Raw genomic sequence first — 20375 nt, forward strand, 5'->3', positions numbered from 1 at the left:
CGCTCGCTTGTTTTTAAAAGAGAAGAGAAAACATAACTGAATTAAACAAGTGATAAAATCACAAGGCCTACCCTTGAGACGCACTCGGGAAAGGTTAATACCACCATTGCAATCTTAGATATGGAATTTTAAAATGCTAATGGTTGAACACCAAAATATTTAGTGGTCATTTGCATGTTAGTAAATGTAAACATGGAGACTAATAAGTCCATGGTTGGTTAATTAATGTGCAGTATAATTAATACATTAAATACATTTAAGCATCATGTTATTTGCAAGTCAAGTTAAAAGTACAAATGGAGATCACAAACAAGATATCTCACAATCCTCCAGAAAAAAGGATCCGAAAAGCTTTTCATGCACATCTAGCTTTGTATTTGTAGGCGACCTTGAGAGATACAATGCGCACATGGATGTAAGCCACTCAATTCGTTCCCACTTTGAGAACGACAAAAAATGAACTGTTCTTGCGCACATGGAAGCTCAATCGTTCGCAAGTTTGCTGACATAATCTGCAGATCTTGACAACGCTTGTTCAGGCTTTTTGCATTTTGGAAGGGCTTCCCACCACAACGAATGTGTGCGTTCGGAACACACATTCGGAACAAACGACTCCTTTGCAAGGCTGAGGAATCGAGAATCGTCTGCTCGAAAGATACAAACAATTGCCGTGGAGTTGGGATCCGAGAGCGAACAAAGGCATGTCATGTGTGCACGAGAGTTGACATTTGTTTTCCTATTTTTGCAATGAGGGGCAGTGAGTCACTCTTTCCCAAAGTGCGACTCGAGAGGCATTTCCTGCTAGTAATTAAACTATACTCAAAGATACATGACATAATTGGAACCTGTCTGTCTCTTTACCCTTTCAGAAGAGCAACCTCTTTGTCCCTGAAAGAAGAGCTTTTACACTGAAAGAACAGAAGAGGAGAGGGATGACACTATTTAAGAGAGCTTATGAATCACAGTCTCCATGTCCGGTTTTACTTCTGTACAAGACAATGCCACCTCCAACATGGCTTTTATGGCTTCCCTATGGTCTTCGCTGACAAAATCAACTTCGGAGTTGAATAGCTGTGGATGAAGAATGACTAAGATTTTGTCAGAGTATGCATCTTATACCCATGCACATTGGCAAGCCGACTCCCAAGGTGCCGAAAAGGGCATGTGTTGGCCTCTTTTTGGTCAGCATCTGCAACGGGAGAATGCCCAAGCTATAGACATCCCCCTTGGTATCAAGCCTGGTCGATTGGCCATATTCGAGACATCCCAAGCAAAACCAGGCGAAGTTCTCAGCAATCTTAGACAACTATTCAAACAGTAAACTTCGCCATACCCTCAGCGAATAGCAACGTGCAGCAAGCTACAGAGACGACAGCTCCTGAGAAGCTGTTGAGAGAGAAGAGAGCGAACTGTTGTAGTACAACAAAGGAGTACAGAGAGAGAGAGAGAGAGAGAGAGAGAGAATCTGTTCCTGGAGAGGAAAGAATGTGACCAAGGAACATAAAATTAGGTGGATTGTGGCAGTAGCAGTGGGATCCATTGGGACTAGTTCAGGCCAAAAAAAAAAGATGGCGAAGGCGCGGGCAGGACCTCAGCGCCTTCTTTGGCGGCTCATGGGAAAGAGTGATGATCGCCATGGCAGATCTGGATGTGACGGCGTCGTGGGGTTGGACGAGTTTCAGCAGCTCACGGCGGGCGACGGTGGTGCAAAATCTCTTCAGTAGCAGCAGCGGCAGGCTGAGCTTGCGCCAGCTTACGATGTGCTGGATGTGAATAAGGATGGGGAGCTGGGTCTAGCTGATCTTCGGGCGGTGATGGCCATGTCCGGCCTACCTCTCTCCGACCACGACTTGGACGGCATGCTCAAGGCCGCCGCCTCAAGCCCTCCCAGCACCACCATCGACTTCGACGCCTTCTCCCAACTCTGAGTAGGTAAACTCTCCTTTTGACGTTTCCCAGTCTGGTTCGTGGGTACCCTCAGCCCTGTCTCTCTCAAAGAGCAGATGGAGTAGTAACTTTTTGGATCTCCATTATAGAATTCCCCCTTCCCCATGCCACATGACAAAGCGAGAGAAGAGAGAGAGAGAGACACATGGGGAGCAGTGTTCTAGAAAAATCATTTTTTCGAATACAAAATTCCTTTTCTTGAATTTGGCAAGAGGAAATTTTATTTTTCAGATTTTAAAACTATTTTTTTTCTATTTCTCATTTTCCCCTTGCCCCTGGCCCCTCAACCGACATTTTGTGTGACACCTCTCTCTCCAAGATTGATGGGACTGGAGAGTGATGCAGTTGGTGACACGTGTCCATCCCTAGAAAACCTGTCTATTGATTTGTAAGAATCTTGAGAAAAATCTTTCACAAATCTGATGAGTGTTTTATTTATGGAGAGTATCACCCAATTCCACCCATCAATAAAGACAGGTCCGAGCATCTTCTATTTCTTTCATCCAATAAAAGAAATGTATATTTTTAAAAAATAATCTTCCCTTTTCCATTAGCAAAAAGGAAACCATCACAAAGGGGAAGGCCAAAAAGAGCGAACTTTTTATTACAAATAGAGATGTTATTGTACTTGCTAGCCAGGCGTGCGATTCTACATTCCATTCGGCGGCCATGGCGCCGAGAGAAGGCTCGGCAGAAAGCCTCCCATCTCTTTGGAGGTGAGGCGGACGATAAGCTCGAGCTTGCATTGCGGGTCGACCCTCCCACCTCCAAGAGGAGGACGTGGAGGAGGAGGAGGGGCCAAGCTGAAGACCCCGGAACCACGCATGGTTGCAGGTCGGATCGCTTTCAGCTCCCCCCAGACAAAGTCGGCATCATAAAAGCCGATTGTTCGGAGGTCGACAATTTCCGTGACCACCACACTAGGATGTTGGAGCTCGGCATGATTATCCCACACATACACCATCTCCCCTGCATCATACCTCTCAAGCGCCTGCTTGATCTTGGTAGGGTTGGTGTACAATAGAACAGCCTCATGGATACGGCTTGCAGTTGCCCCCAAGCTCTCCTTATTGAGCCCTCCTGCTGTCACGGGGCCCACCAGCGCGTGAATCACCCCTGGGCCGAATGAGGTTTCCGCAAGCTTGCGAACCAGGCGCGCCCTTACATTCACCCGGAACCGAAGTGCCGCGCGTGCATCCTCGCCTTGCTGAGTCAGTGTGTCTGCCCTCGTGCGAGCCTTCCACACGTGTGCGGCTAGACACTCGAAGGAAGTAAACGGGCCCCCATCAGCTCCCTCCGCCTTCAATTTCTCTACCGTGTTTGCAGTGACGGGCACCATCCTCACCTGCAGGTCTTAGTGGGGTGCTATTGCAGGGCGGCCGCGTGTCCTTAGACGTGGCAACTGCTGTGGTGAAACACTGTCCAGCTGGCGGCGCAGGTGGTGAGGCGGAGCGGACAGTGCAGGCACTCCGTTGCAGAGCTCGGCCCAGCAGCTCTTCATCATGCACGCGAAGGAGAAGCCATCAAAAAGCGTGTGATCACTCGAGCACCCGGAAGCACATACTATATACGTTATATAGAGCACGCAACAATATAAAATTGAGAGGGAGCTGGGACTTATAAATTAGCTCATGCGACAAGCTGCTGCAAGTGCGCACCTGCACAGACATAACCGGATCTTCGGGGCGAAGCCGGCTTTCTGTGCGAGTGAGCCGCGCAAAGAAATCCTGCACTCGAAAACCCTCGCCTTGGAGCTGCCCAAAATCCACATCCAAACAGCAGGCCTCTATGAACTCAACCCCCGTATCATTGCAATCTAGGACTATAAGGGGTGGGTCATCCGAGTTGACATTATCGTCACTAGTATGAGGTACCAGACGTCCAGCGACAGGGTAGAAGTGGACTAAGAGCATGGAGAGGCTGTTTTTGAGGCTCTGCACGATGGCCTTAAAGTCATGATGGCCTGGCTGAGTTCTATAGAAATGGACGGTGCGGGCATAGCCAAACTCACTCCGGTAGAGATCCAAACCGTTTAAGGCCAGGGTATGGCGCTTGGTAGGGGTGGCGGGTTTCACCAAACTAGTCTCCACAATATGAATCTTCGCCATATTCTTACCTTGGCTCTATGTTATGAATCTGTATAGGACCCCATTCACCCATATATAGGGTACAATACGAGCGTCAATAGGCATTGACGTGAGTAGTAGCTAGGGGGTGTTACGGGGACTCCCGGGACACTCAAGATGAACACCTTCACCAAGAGGCCAAGGGTCCGTAACTTAGAGCTCACTCGCTGGGAGACTCGCATCCTCTGACTTGAGTCCCTTTTGGTGGCTCGTTGATGGGCTCGTCCAGAAAACGACCCGAGATCACGTCTAGCTTGACGCGCGCGGGAGCCTTGGTGGCACCGCGCGGAGATGAAGTTTAGTTGAGTGCAGAAGCGTCTTTAGGTTCAAGTTGAGCGAACGAGACCATTCGGGCCTTGAGCGCATATCTGAGAGGTCGCCTTGGAACTCTCTCAGGCCACTTTGGGCTATCTTGGGAAATTGCCGAAATGGACCCCGGACCGCCTCGGGTCGGGGTGGGCTGAACCTGCCAGCAGCCCGTCAGTTGAGAACGAGGAGCGCCACGGGCGCGCGTTCATGAATGTACATGGCTGATCTCGAAGAGGAAGTCGAGGTCTCCGCTTGGAGCACCTAAACGTCCAATTCGGACATACCGTCCGCGTGTAGCGTCGAGTCGACACTCGCCGAAAAGAACCGACTATGAATCTGCCGCAGCCTTCGTTTGCGAACGAGGAGCGCGTCGGGCGCGCGTTCGTGGATGTGCATAGATGAGCTTGTAGAGGAAGTCAAGACCTTCGCGTGGAGTACTTGAACGTCCAAAACGGATCACCTGTCCGCATGAGGCGCCTTGCCGACGCTCGCCGAAAGAGACCCGCCGACTATGAGCCGACGGCCCCGAAACTGGGTCATGGAGTCCCCGTGCGTGGCGGACTCCCCCGATTACCTCCATGTGATGAATTGGAGGGGGACACTCCCGTTACCGGGCGCTCTCAAACCCCCATACGCGTCCGCGGAACCCAGACGGTGTGGTGAGGAGAAAATATAGGTCAGGACTATGTCCCATCGTCCGTCGTCCCCATTCCGGGTCCATCGCGCGTCCCCGCGGCCCGTGCCACGGTTGGCCGAGATCGGGTGGTCACCGTCCCACCGTCACCCCGGGAGCTCCGAATCAACCGGAGCCCAACATACACCCCCCCCTTAGAGAACTCTCGTCCCGAGAGTAGCATTGTTAGGGCTGGAATTTCCCTGGTTAATGCTTTGGAGGGTGTAGAGCTACGTGCGTCACGAAAATCCAAAATGGGCTGCCTGAGAGGTCTTACCGATGAGGCAGTGTCTAACTCAAACAGCCGTGCTTGCTGAATGCAGAAAAGTTGTGGGTAACAAGTCCGCTTGGCACTTTTGCTGGGGCTTGAATGAAAGGTGTATATACATCAGGGGGCATAGACCAAGTGACTGCGTGATCCATGCCAAGGAACTTGTCTGTTCCGGATATTTTACCTGTAGCTGCAGTGACGATGCAGCTCTCGTCTTTTTGTGTGAGAAGCAAGTCGCATTGATCCCCACTGCTTCTTGGAAGCTGATTTGTCTGACTTCGAGCTGATTCCTTCCTGGATGGCGACGAAGGTGAGCTTACCTGCTCGATGAAGTAGGGTACGTTGCAGAAGGTACCTTTTAGGCTTATTGAGCACCGGTCCGTCCCTTGACCAAAAAGATGAAGCCTAGCTGATAACTTCCTTGGCATACAAACCAAGGTTTTCCTGAGACTGCTGGAGAGTCAATCCCATTGATACCTTGAAGCTTTGACATACTTCAGGACTCGCTTGAACCTGAAAGTTCGGATGTGAGTCTTGCAAACTTGAGGGCAAGACTTGAAGTAGGTAACTCGTAGAGAAGAAGATTGGCCGATCCGCTTCTGTTCCTTGTTATCTGCTTGAAGCTTGTCGCTTGATTGAGCCTGAGTGCTCACATATATCTGTGTAGTTCTGGAAGAACTTCGACTTGTTCTTAACAAACCTACCTTCGTTGGCCGACGAAAACAAACCTGAGAATCACTCATCTTGGGTCTTCATGTTTTCCCTTGTTTAGATCCGCTGCGATCTAGATAAAGGGTTGAAGCTCGGTTGAAAGAAAGAGGTTTGATGGTGGGGCTCTTCCTCTTGAGCCCGATGTGGTTGCGCCACATTCCTTTTCTTGTGTGCCCTTTGAGGCCCCATCTTGAGCCGAATGTTGGGCTTGGTTGCATGTGTACCTGTTGAGGCTCCTGTCTAAGCCGAATGTAGGTGTACTCTTCGTGGTACCTGTATGGCTCCTTGTGAGCCTGATGTAGGCATATCTGCTTGTTTACCTTGGAGGGGCTCCTGTCTGAGCCCGAATGTAGGTGTCTTTGCTTGAAGGTCTATGTCACCGTCGGGGTGGACATAGCCTTGATTGCCTTCTTCTGCTGAAGATGTGCCCACTCTGATTGGGCAGATGTTGGCTTGTGTGTATGAGCAGTGCTATCTCGTAGACCGTCACTGCGGGAGGCATCACTCAACCTCCGGCCTTCTTGAGAGGGGGCCTTCCTCATGTGGCCCTTGCCTTGAGCCGTCTTTGTGGGGGGCTATCCCCGAATCTGTGTGCAAAGGAAAAGAAATGCATGGCCCGCCCGCTCGCAGGCCTCCAGCTTCGCTGTGGTGCTCGGTCCACCACTTCAGGGTCATCTGGCTTCGAGGGTTGCTCGGTCCACCACTTCTGGGTCATCCGGCTTCGATGGTTGGTGTGCGGTCTGCCCACTTCAGGGTACTCGGCTTCGCCGTTTGGTTTGGTGCGCGGTCCACCCGAGTCGAAATGGGGTCCCCGGCTTCGCTGATGCTAATGGGCTCTTACATAGCCAGATGGTCTGCAGGCACATGTCCTGCTTGTGAAGATCCTGTCTCTCGAGCTGAAGGGGCTCTTATGGTAGCCTGATATTCCGCAGGCACTCGGTCCTGCTTGTGAAGGTCTGCTTGTATCTGATTGAGTTGGGGTGTTTTGCCTCGAGGGGGCTCAACCTCTCTCGGGTGTTTTGCCGAAGCCTCGGGTTCAACCGCTGAAGATTGGGGCTAGGATCCGGTCTGCCTGCCTTCACCTGCCGATTGAATTCTCCTCAGAGGTGCTCTTGACCTCACGCTGATATAGCTCGGCCTTACCTTGCCGGCTAGTATTTGCCTTTGATGAGGAGGGCCCTTCTTGGCTCCTACCTCGCTACTGCTGATGCTGCTGGTTGGAGGGGGCTATCTAGCCTAACCTCGAGAGAGTCCCACTGGACTACATGCTGGGGTGACGTCTCGTCGTCCCCTCACGGTGAAGAAGCCTTGGCTCTACTCCTTTGCTCTGACTGCGCCGAAGCAGGCCTTGGTCATCTCAAGATAAACTATGGCTGGTGGCTGGCTGCTTTGTGTTGTCTTACATCAAGTCACCGCGTCTCTGAACTGCGCCCAACACAATCCAGGAGATACTTAGAAGGATGAGCAACCCCGTCCCATCCCGGGTGCTTTGTAGCTCGCGGCTTTGTTGTGTCCTTTGTCGGTTGATACATTTTGTGGTAGCGTCCTTGTACCTGTGCCTACTTCCTCTGAAGTGGCCTCAAGCCAGTCCTTAGGTTCCCGCCCCAAACATGCATGAGGGTGGAGTATTCCTAACACGCCCTCCATCCACGGCGCTATGGTTCCAATTTCTCACGGGGGCTTGCCCAGGTGATTCTGGTGAGAGCTACACTTAGCTCCGCTGCTATGACGGCTAGGTTCCCAGGCCTTGGCCGCTGAACTGCTTTGCTTTTCTTTCCACCTGTGATGTCTTGAGCTGGAGATGCCGTCCAAGCTTGATTGCTATTTGGGCTCAAAGCCCTTGTAGAAAACTGCACTTGCCGTCGATGTTCATGTCAAGGCTCACACTCCCTGTACGTCTTCATTCCTTGTACCCTTTAGCTCGATGATGCTGGGTTGCATATTCTGAACGAGGGACAGCCTGTCACGCTGCCCGTGACCCTGCCACAGGGGTCTAAGTGCATATGCAGCATTCTGAAGTTGAGCCACTGCCACTGTGACTCTGAGCCTGTGCCACGCAGGCTTGAAGTGCCAATGCTAAGTCACCTCGCTGCCCATGTTGACAACTGAGGCTGTATCTGAATGAGTCGGTCCCTTACCTTGGGCCGCTCTGCCAAGCCTTACCAATACCAGGTTGAAGCTCAATGCTCGATGGTCACGATTGACTCCGGGTCCGCTTACCTCTTCACAAGGTGCTGGTCAACTCCTGACGAGCCTGACTGATGAGAAGTAGCATATCTTGAGGGCCGATCAAACTGGAGACCGATTGTAGGTGAAAGCTGAGGGGGGTACACTTAGCGTTGTGTCCCCGCGGCTGCCCAATGACCGGCCGCTGCTTTGTTCTTGATTGCTACGTAGTTAGCATGGAGGGTCTCTTCACCTAGAGCCCCCGCCGAAGAAAATTTGGAGCCGACGTATCCAGACGACTCGAAATACCCTGCTGGGCATATCTTCTGTGTATTCCTTGAGCCACGGTTGGGCATCAGCCGCCGGGCTTCCCACATTCCATTGGAGCCGCTTTACTTTGCAACCCCGGTCACATTCCTGGTGACCCAGTGCGTTTGCATCGCTAGCTCGCACATCTGTGATCTTCTTGGCAGTAGATTTTGCGTACTTTGCTTTTGTTGTCCCGCCGTTGGAAGTCGCGGGTTTAGCTCTGATACCAAGTGTTACGGGGACTCCCGGGACACTCAAGATGAACACCTTCACCAAGAGGCCAAGGGCCCGTAACTTAGAGCTCACTCGCTGGGAGACTCGCATCCTCTGACTTGAGTCCCTTTTGGTGGCTCGTTGATGGGCTCGTCCAGAAAACGACCCGAGATCACCTCTAGCTTGACGCGCGCGGGAGCCTTGGTGGCACCGCGCGGAGATGAAGTTTAGTTGAGTGCGGAAGCGTCTTTAGGTTCAAGTTGAGCGAACGAGACCATTCGGGCCTTGAGCGCATATCTGAGAGGTCGCCTTGGAACTCTCTCAGGCCACTTTGGGCTATCTTGGGAAATTGCCGAAATGGACCCCGGACCGCCTCGGGTCGGGGTGGGCTGAACCTGCCAACAGCCCGTCGGTTGAGAACGAGGAGCGCCACGGGCGCGCGTTCATGAATGTACATGGCTGATTTTGAAGAGGAAGTCGAGGTCTCCGCTTGGAGCACCTAAACGTCCAATTCGGACATACCGTCCGCGTGTAGCGTCGAGCCGACGCTCGCCGAAAAGAACCGACTATGAATCTGCCGCAGCCTTCGTTTGCGAACGAGGAGCGCGTCGGACGCGCGTTCGTGGATGTGCATAGATGAGCTTGTAGAGGAAGTCAAGACCTTCGCGTGGAGTACTTGAACGTCCAAAACGGATCACCTGTCCGCATGAGGCGCCTTGCCGACGCTCGCCGAAAGAGACCCACCGACTATGAGCCGACGGCCCCGAAACTGGGTCATGGAGTCCCCGTGCGTGGCGGACTCCCCCGATTACCTCCATGTGATGAATTGGAGGGGGACACTCCCGTTACCGGACGCTCTCAAACCCCCATACGCGTCCGCGGAACCTAAACGGTGTGGTGAGGAGAAAATATAGGTCAGGACTATGTCCCATCGTCCGTCGTCCCCATTCCGGGTCCATCGCGCGTCCCCGCGGCCCGTGCCACGGTTGGCCGAGATCGGGTGGTCACCGTCCCACCGTCACCCCGGGAGCTCCGAATCAACCGGAGCCCAACAGGGGGTACCGGCTGGAGGAATCAAACCGAGATACCCAAGCAGGAGCATGGCGTGCGCAGGTCACATGCAGACGTCGTAAGAGCTAGAAGGATCTAGGAGAGCGCGCAAGGCATTGATGAGGTTCAGTGGCAAATATTATATAATGTTTAAAGTACCGGCTGGAGGAATCAAAACCCTTGATCTGGAAAGCAGGTGCGCAGGTCACATGCAGACGTCGTAAGAGTTGGAAGGATCTAGAAGGAGAGCGCGCAGGGCATTGATGAGGTTCAGTGGCAAATATTATATAATGTTTAAAACCCCAGCTGAGGTCTCTCATCTTCACGATGTAGACTGGCGCAGTTTGGAGCTAATGTCGTGAGTTCGAATCACCAAGCCTGAAACGAATATAATAACAGATTTTGTAACGTTTGAATTAACGGACGGTCCTTTTCTTTCTTCTTTTTTTGAAGATCTCGAGGACCTTTCACTTGGGGAGAGATGGGTTATTTTAAATCGAGGGGAATGTGCATTGAGTCATCTCTTTGGAACTTGCAACAGTTGCCAAATACGAGGGTCAGTAGGGTAGACCGTAGGTGTGCACAATTTTTGAAACCCATTGTTTTCCTCCTATGCCTTGGAGGAGAAAAAAGCGAGGTGAAAACAAGTGGAAGAGAGAGAGGGATGCCATGTGGGAGCTCCAAACGAGAGAGAGAGAGAGAGAGAGAGAGAGAGAGAGAGAGAGAGAGAGAGGTGCGTTTGAGAGGCAATAGAGGAAGATTTTTTGGTGTTTCAAGTTCTGAGCCTTGCATCTGCCTGCCTGCGATGGATAGATGGAAGTAAGCAATGGTGGGAGGGCGCATCCATTCTGCAGTCGAAGGGGGATTTTTTTTGTGTGTCTTCAGCTTGTGAGACTTTATTGATTGGTAGGTGGTAGTAGGAAATGGAGCGAGTGACCAAGCGCGTTCCAAGAAAGGTGGCATCAATGTCGGGACTGCATGAAGTTGCAGAGGAGCACAGTTGACGGGGGAGGCGTGCAAGGGCTGGGCACGGAGGAGCCGTATCTCTCTGGTGTGGGCAAACCACATGTTGCCTAGACTTTGAGGGGAAAAAGAGGAGATATAAAAGTGTTGTTGATAGAATGCAATTGGGTGAAAGCATGTTAATCTGTCATGTTTTTTCATGTTCCGGACAATGCTAACTAGCACAATTTTGACATATGCTAACTAGTACAATAACTTGAGCTACATCTCCAAGATCTATGACATATGATATATCAATAGAAAGCACTTGAAACAAGGAATCCAAATGTACAACCTCTGACAAATTTTGATATTATTTGTAAAAAATTTACCGGACGCCCAACTTTTCGAAGATGTGCTAACTTGAAACTGCTAACTAGCACAAAAAGCGCGACAGGTTAATATGCTTTCACCCAATTGAAGCCAATAAACCTAGGTTTTTTTGGAGTATGACATGACTTCTATGTATATATATGAACTTCCATGAGTATGACATGACTTTTATGTATATATATGAGTATACCCCCACATGAGAAGGGAGTAACAGTTTTGAGTTACGGCCTCCAGGCTCCCTCCCCGTTAATCATGTGTGACTGAGAGAGAAGCTATCACATCATCCATCTTACCCCCTCCATGTGGGGGGAACTTAAGAAAGCTTCTTTTTCTTTTTTGTAAAGAATGAAAGTTTCTATTTCTTTAGAAGGGGCCTCCAGCGGAGTGGGTCATTGGTAAAACAAAACATGATGGGATGAATTTGACTAAACTTTTCTCTTTGAGGTAAAGTTATTAGAGGGGATGGGGATGATTGTTTTTAGCTTTCAGAGGCCATAGGAGAGTGGTGGAGAATTGGTGTACTTTCTGGACTATTGATTAAGAATCACTGATTGGTGAATTAGATGAGCTTGTTTTATAATGTATATGGGTCTTTCCATCATTATAAAGTCTTGGTGCCTTCTTTTAATACTCAATTGAATTCTTTCTTTTATAAAGGTTATATTTTTTTTTGGCTTAAAAAAAAAAACCCTCAGTGTTGTGTTGGGTTAGGGAGACTTTCATAGTTTTCAGTGTATGATGGAGACTTACCTTTCATTTCACATCGTGACATGTCTTTACTTTTCTTGCATTCTATTGCTTCACCTTACATAATTTTAGTAAATTTTACACACACACACACACACACACGTTTTTTTAATGCTTTCTAAAAGAAACCTTAGTGTGTGACATGTCTTTACTTTTCTTGCATTCTATTGTTTCATAATGCTAAAGTGAAGCTTCACCTTACATAATTTTAGTAAATTTTACTCACACACACACTTTTTTTTATGCTTTCTAAAAGAAACTTTAGTGTTCTGTTCAGTTAGGGAGATTTTCATTGTTTTTAGTGCATAATGGAGACTTACTTTGAATGTTTATTTCACTTTCATTTCATATCATGACATGTGTTGACTTTTTTTGCATTTTATTCTTTTGCAATGTTAAAGTGAAATTTCACTTGCATAATCTATACTATTATAAAGCGGGGAGGGATTCCGGTCCCCCCCTTGGGCCAATGGTGTCATAATAATCAATATCTAATTCTCCTAAATGATTTTCTCATATTAAACTGATCATTTAATGTAAGGAAGGCCAGGGGAGAAAAAGCTAGAATATTGGTTAAGCTAGCAGACCGGCCACAGTAGGGATCCAAAGGAGGAAAAATAGGGATCCAAAGGGGGGGCATCTGCAAAAGAGCCATGTGCAACAATGGGCTAAAAAGACCCTAAGGTTCAGCCCATTAAGACTTCCAAAATGCTAAGGTTCCAAAATTCAAAGGTTGTGTCCAAAGGTCAACCCTAGGGAAAATTGGATGCTTTGTGTGTGCCCTAAAAGTCTTTGCACATCACTACATAGGAGGGGGCGAGCCCTAAAGGTAGGGGATGAGAGAGAAATCCACACACACACACACACACAGAGGCTCCCTTTACACAAAGGGAATGAGGGACACATGTCAGCTCCCTAGGCCAGATGCTTACAAGGTGTGCCCAATTTCTATTGGATGATCCTTGAAGTGGACCAATGAGAATTAAGCTAGAGTAAATCTAGTTTAATTAATTTAAAAACATTTAATAAAAGAAACCAATGAGAATTAAGTCTCCTAGAAGACTATTGGGCAGTCTCCCAAGGGGTCCAATGAGCATTCAGGAGCCCCATGGCTTGCCTGATTTCTATTGGCCAGGAGACAAAGGGGTCCAATGAGAGTTTACTTTAATTATTTAATTACCTAAAGCTCTCACAAAAGAAGAAAGGGGGACACATGTCAGAAGGCTATCACTTATGCTGCTTAATTGTAATTGGCTTGACTTGGGGAGGGCCAGTGAGGCTTGAGCAAGAGCAATTAGCAAGAGGGCTCGCCCAAGAGAGAGAGGGGGCTGATTTTTGCAAGGCATTATCACACACACACTCACACAAGCTCATGTGTGAAGAAAGAGAAGACTATCTCTTCCCAAGCTTTAATGGAGAACTCATCACCTACTCCAAGCTTGTGAGATAGAAGCCTACATCAACACTCTCTTGGCATGTGGATGCAAATCCAACCAAGAGCCAAGCTTCAATGCATGCTCATCTCCTCCACCAAGCTAATTACTAAGCTAAGCTATGCTACATATGAGTGATTATGTGAGGAGATGTACATCTTTCTGGTAAGATACTCCTTCTTCCTCTCAATCTACTCTCATACCCTGCTAGCTCTCACCATCTTCGAAGGTGTGTGAGGTCTTGGGTCTGAGAACGGGGATAATTCAAGTTGTGTTTGTTAAGTGTTTTTTTGCTTAGTGCATGAAGTTTCCATCTTCATTGCACTAGCTAGTTTTGAAGGAACACAAAGAATTGTATTGTACAATGTCTCTCTTGATAGGAGAAACCATAATACAAAGCCTTTTGGAGGGGGGACCGGCTCCATGAAAATCTGGTCCTCAACTGTTGTCAATAGCTTAATTTCTCTCTCTTTTGAAAGTATTGTCGATGCTATCTAACTAGGTGTTATGCTTTTTGTTGCTCTCTCCACCCAAGCACTCTTGTAATTCTCATTAGGAATCTATTCTAATGAAATGCCCACTATGTTCATGCTAATTTCCGCTACACATAAGTTATTAGGCCATTAAATGTTACATTGGTATCAGAGCTCAAGGTTTCTCTTTTCTTGCTCAAGAAGGGAGGTCCTCAAGCTAGCTACAAATGGTTGCTATTATTAATTGCCTGTGAGTAAGTAGAATAGGGATTTTTCAGCCTTGCAGTGTGCCTGCCTTCGTGAAGTTAACGAGGCATCACCGTCGAGAGCTATGGTCTTAATAGTGGAGTCCTATGGGGATTGCCTACGGCTTAACCACTATTGAGCTATTAGAAGCTTGACAGGAGCCGGTGCTGTTTTGGTGTCGAAAGACCCTCTCTTCTATTCCTTGCAATTAATGGTATTTGAGCCGCGGGTACAGTAGCTTGAGTGCTTTTTCTAAAGGGGTAAAGAGGAGTAGCAACTAGGGCTTGAAGTGCCAAAGTACACCTAAAAAGTTTACACCTAAAAGTTGTTAGAATGGCTGACAATAGTAAAGAGAGTGAAATTAATGTTGATAACTTTGATTTTGCTCATGAGCAAGCTACTAATGATGCTTCAATGTTTGTTAACTATCTTGTTTCTAGGCTTCAACAAGCCATGGGCAATCCATCTCTCCAAAGTGAAGTGCAACGGCAGCTCCGTGCTCACGAGATTCTCCAAGCTCATCACCATGACGAGAGAACACCTAGGAAGCCTCCTTGTGAGACTACCAAAAGACGTCTCTCTCCGATTCGGGAAGAAGAAGAGAATCCATATGAAGGGCTCAAGAATTTACTTCTTGATGATGCATCTCCTTCCCAAAGGACAACTCAAGAGCCTCCACCGAAGGAACGAGAAAGAAGAGAGTCTCCCGCCACCTCGGCGGAGATGGCTCCACGAAGACGGCAGGCTAAACGCTCTCCATCACCACCAAAGGGGAGAAGACCATCACACTCTTCTCCACGCCATAATTCAAAGAGGGATGATAAAAAGCAAGAGAAGAAAAAGGCGAGAAAGAGGACACCCTCTTCTCCATCTTCTTCATCCTCTTCCTCTTATGAAAGCTATGGTGAAGACGACAAAGATCAAGAGAAGAAAAAGGCGAGAATGAGGTCACCCTCTTCTCCACCTTCTTCAAATTCTTCACCTTCTGAAGAAAGTGATGGTGCAACCTTTGAACCATCAAAAAGAAGAGGCCATAGGAAATCCTATGCCGCATGGAAGAGGTCGTCCAAGTTGAAGAAATTCAAAGAGGGAGGGAAGAGCATCTCTTTCCTTACCGATGATGGTACCTTTGGTGCTACGGACAAAGTCTTGGCCTTTATCCAACAATTCGATGCGGCGTTTGGAGATGAGGGCTTCACGGAGTCCTCTAAGCTACGCCATGTAGCTATGCACTTTCAAAAGTCCGCCAGACAATGGTGGTCTAGCCTACGAGCCAACGGTGAAGCTCCACAAACATGGAAAGCTTTAAGAGCTTCCATTATGAAGCAGTTTTTGGCCACCGATGCCAAAGACAAAGTACTCACCGAATGGCGAAGCTTAAAGCTATCTCCCAATGAATCTATCCACAAATATGTAGACAAGTTTTGGGACCTACAACTCAAAGCCACTGTCTTCAAAAAGTTGGATTTTGGAGAGCAAAAGCAACAATTTTGTGCGGGCTTAACCGAAGAAATGGCGGAGTATGTCAACTCCCAAAGGCCACGTACCATATCGGAGGTAATACACCATACTATGGTGGCCTCTAGAATCAATTTCTAAACGGGGGATAAAAGAAATGATAAGCCCCCGGAAAACAAGGGTTCCAATGAGCCTAAGGGGAAGGACAATGTCCAAAAGTCCCCTGAGGGCAACTCCAACAAAGCTAAAGAGAAGGGAGTTTACAAAGGTAAGAACAAACTCTCTCCTGAAGAGCTTGAGTGTTATCGTAAGGATAACCGGTGTTTCAAGTGCGGAAAACAAGGGCATGCGTACCGTGCTTGTCCCCAAAAGAACAACCGCCAAGATCCTCCTAGAGCTTCCTTGGTTGAAATCCAAGAGGAGGAGACTCACCAAACTCACCACAAAGGATCTCCTCTATGCCATGCTTGGGGAAAGGTAAGAGAACATGATGCTTTTATTCTCTTTGACCCTCGTTCTACTCACAATTTTATATCTATAGAGTTGGCCACCAAGCTAGGAATACAGTCCTACGAGATGGGAGATGTCCTACCCGCAGACAGTGCCTTCAAGGGGCAAGAAGCTTCAGTCACTCCCTTAATCGGAAAATTGAGGCTTCATGTCCAAGGCTATGTGGACAAAGAGGACTTCTTTATCTCTCCTCTCAAGCATGAGGATGTAATCCTAGGGGCACCATGGTTTGACCGCCTGGCTGCTGATGTTAAATTTCCTGAAAGGAGAATCTCCTTTAAGTTCAGGGAAAAAGACATGTATATAGATGCTAAGGAAATGGGTAACACCATCCCCATTGTACATACACCAGCTTTCAACAAGTCAATAAAGAGCTCTATTTTCGTGTAGATGATTTTTGTTAAAGACTCTCAAAATGAACCTAATGCTTTAGCAAAATAAAATAAAAGCAACCAAAAGGAATTAGAGTTATCCAATTTTCTCAAGGGGTTTCAAGATGTTTTTATTGACGGCATCCCTTGTGAGCTACCTCCTAAACGAGGTAATGATGACCATGCAATTGAACTTCTTCCAGGAAGTTCACCGCCTAATAAACCTCCTTATAGAGTTTCTCAAGCTCAACAAGAGGAGATTATGCGGCAAGTGCATGAGTTAGTTGAGAAGGGTATGGTTAGGCCAAGCTCATCTCCATTTTGCTCACCTGTGCTATTAGTGCAAAAGAAAGACGGCACATATCGTATGTGTGTCGACTATAGAGCACTAAATAGGATCACTATCAAGAATAGGTTTCCCGTTCCACGGGTAGAAGACCTATTTGATAAGCTACAAGGATCGACCTACTTCAGTAGGGTTGACCTAAACAGTGGCTCATGCCTTTTGGCTTGACCAATGCACCAGCCACATTCAACCGCTTGATGGAGAAGCTGTTCAGGCCTCATCGAACCTTCACTGGAGTGTTCTTTGATGATATTATCATCTACTCTAATTCATTGGAGGAACACAAGAAACACCTCCAGGTAATATTTCAAGTTTTAAGAGAGAATAAACTTTATGTTAATCGAAAGAAAAGTGAATTTTTCTTGCAAGAGATTCAGTATTTAGGTCACATTATCTCTCAAGATGGCATTCAAATGGATCCATCCAAGTTAGAGGTAATAAAAGGATGGCTTAAACCAAGGAATCTTCATGAACTAAGAAGCTTCATAGGTATGTGTGCATACTATAGACGCTTCATAGAAAAGTTCTCACAAATTGCGGGACCATTACATGACCTAACAAAGAAAAGCGTTAGGTATACATGGTCTGCTAAGGAGAACAATGCTTTCGAAAAGCTTAGAGAAAAGCTTATCTCTCAACCTGTGCTTACACTACCGGATCTCTCAAAACCATTTGAGGTCCAATGCGATGCTTGTGGTGATTGCCTTGGAGCTGTTTTGCTCCAAGAAGGACACGCCATAGGCTATGAGAGTCGAAGGCTCGACCCTGTTGAGCAAGCTCTAGGCATATACGAAAAGGAACTCCTTGCAGTTCTACATGCCTTAGACTCATGGAAGCACTATTTATTGGGGACTCCTTTCATTCTGCGAACGGATCACCAAAGTCTTAAGTACTTCATGACACAGACCAAGCTCTCCGACAAACAAATGAGGTGGGAAAATTTCCTTTTGCAATTTCATTTTCATATTGCTCACATTGCTTGCAAGCATAATTAAGTAGCTGATGCACTCTCAAGACGGCCGAGAGTGAATGTGGTTTCCATAGCAACTCGCAATGATCTATCTTCAATGATAGATGAGTATGCTATTATTGATCCCGATTTTAGAGATGTGATTTCAGCCCTTGCATTAGGGAAGAAAGAAGAACCATTTACTTTACAAGATGGTTATCTTCTCTATGGCAATAGACTATGCGTTACTAACTCACTACGTGAGAAAGTAATGTATGAATCTCATGCTCCACCTTATGCGGGGCATAGAGGGATTCAGTCTACCTTAAAGGGAATTGAAACATATTTCTATTGGCCTACCATGAAAGTGAACATACAAGAGTATGTTTCCAAATGTGTGGTATGCCAAAAGACAAAATTTGATAGAGGGAAGCAACTTGCATTGCTTCAACCCTTGCCAATCCCTAATTCACCATGGGAGAGCATATCCATGGATTTTATCTTTGGATTTCCTAAGTCTATCCATGGGAATACGGGAATATGGACGATAGTAGACAGGTTTAGTAAACAATCTCATTTTATACCTGTCAAAAAGACTATCAAAGCCCATCAAATGACAACCCTCACTACAAGAGGCTATTCATATTAGCGACGCTCACACAGCGACGCTCAAAAAAAAAAAATCCCGGCGTCGCCTTGTAAATTTGCGACGCTCATAGCGACGCCAGCTGGGCTAAAAAAAAAAATAGAGAGCGCCCAAAAACTCAGATCTCAGATCTGAGTTTTTCGGCGCCCGCAAGCAAGGAGCAGGTAACTCTCTCTCTCTCTCTCTCTTCTCCACACACACACACACACACGAGGAGAGGAAGGAGAGCCAGGTATGCTCCTTCCCTCTCTTCACTCTCATGTTCCCTTCCCCTCTTTCTCTCTCCCTCTCTCTCTCTCTCTCTCTCTCTCTCTCACACACACACACACACACACACACACACATAGTGTTTTTGAGAGAGAGAGAGAGAGAGAAAGAGTACAAACATAAACAAAAACGCACACACACATACATAAACAAAGAATGCACACACACATTGAGAGAGGAAAAGAGAGAGAGAGCATGCATAAACAAAAAACGCACACATTGAGAGAGGAAAAGAGAGAGAGAACATGCATAAACAAAAAACGCACACATTGAGAGAGGAAAAGAGAGAGAAAACATGCATAAACAAAAAAACGCACACACATTGAGAGAGAAAGAGATAGAAACTAATTTAACGTCGTAGGAAACTAATTAAAATTAAAAGACCTAAAGATCTAGCCGACGAGGAGTTGAACTCAAGACCTATTATTCAAGAGGGAAATGGCATAACCAATCTATCATACTTGGCATGGGTGATAGAAAGGTTATACCATTTATCTCTTTTTATTGGCACACACATCCACACACGTGCACACACACAAGAAGAAGAGAGTTATAACGTCGTAGGAAACTATCCTAAAAGACGTTAAAGATTAGGTTAGATGTAAACTTACGTTAAATTAGATTTAGGTTTATTTAAGTTAAACTAGATTAGATTTAGGTTTATTTTTAGTTAGATTTACGTTTATTTACGCTAGATTTAGATTTACGTTATATTAGATTAGATTTAGGTCTCCATAGACTGCGATGCCTGCATGAAGTGGGTGAAGAAAGCCCTCAATGGAATATAGGGTATTGCTGCCTTCACTCATGGTGGGCTCCGTCGATCCAAAAGTACTGGTGAAATGTCTTCAGAAGATAGGGAAGAAGGTGGATCTTCAGGGCGGCAAGAGTCACTACATCCCCGACAATGACCATCTAGACAACCTCTAGTCATTCAGCAGCAACTTCAAAGTTAGTAACAAGAGAAAGAACAGTCCAAAGGGCCAATTGTTGTCGTCAGATGTGGATGGAGATGAGGGAGCGTCACCGCCGAAAGTTAACTCTCACATCTTTAGTGATGAGAATGCCAACTCTTGTCGAGTTATGTGAAAAATTATGTGTTAAATCAGTTTTAAGGTTCTTATAATCCCTGTTAGTTTAGTTCTTTGTTTTTAATATAACATAATTTACGTTAGATTTAGATTTATGTTATATTAGATTAGACTTAGGTTTATTTAGGTTTACACACACACACACACACACAAGAAGAAGAGAGTTTTAACGTCGTAGGAAACTATCCCAAAAGACGTTAAAGATTAGGTTAGATGTAGACTTACGTTAAATTAGATTTAGGTTTATTTTTAGTTAGATTTATGTTTATTTAGATTTACGCTTATTTACGTTAGATCGAGTCCACGCAAGAATTACTTACGGTTTAGGGTTTAGAGTTAGACGAACAGTGAAAAGATCTACTGTGAAAAGATGTTAAGATGCTGTGAAGTGCTACAGCTAGAGAAGAGGCAAAGGGGTTTTGTCCACTACATGCAGTATCATGTAGACGTGGGTCTGTAGATTTCTTGTACCCACAAATATAGGTATTGACCAATAAAGACGAGATTATAACCCGGTGGTTCTGATCTTCGTGCACCTCTAGACCGAGGTATGCGGGGATTGGACATGACTAGAGAATGTGTGTGTGTGTGTGTGTGTGTGTGTGTGTGTGTGTGTGTGTGTGTGTGTGTGTGTGAGAGAGAGAGAGAGAGAGAGAGAGAGAGAGAGAGAGAGAGAGAGAGATAAGACGAAGAATGCCAATAGAATATTAAATTTTTTGTCCAGGTTA

General features: G+C 46.7%; 1 long non-coding RNA gene and 1 pseudogene across 1 annotated transcript in view; one reads left to right on the forward strand and one right to left on the reverse strand.

The window, feature by feature from the left end:
- LOC147439664 (uncharacterized) overlaps nucleotides 1–20375 on the forward strand; it is a 45849-nt gene that overhangs the window by 20443 nt on the left and 5031 nt on the right. The gene's annotated exons all lie outside the window — the stretch shown is intronic.
- On the reverse strand, nucleotides 2597–4073 carry LOC147439665 (omega-hydroxypalmitate O-feruloyl transferase-like; annotated as a pseudogene).

This window comes from Adiantum capillus-veneris, chromosome 16, assembly GCF_014529385.1.
Source record: "Adiantum capillus-veneris isolate H3 chromosome 16, ASM1452938v2, whole genome shotgun sequence".
NCBI lineage: Eukaryota > Viridiplantae > Streptophyta > Polypodiopsida > Polypodiales > Pteridaceae > Adiantum > Adiantum capillus-veneris.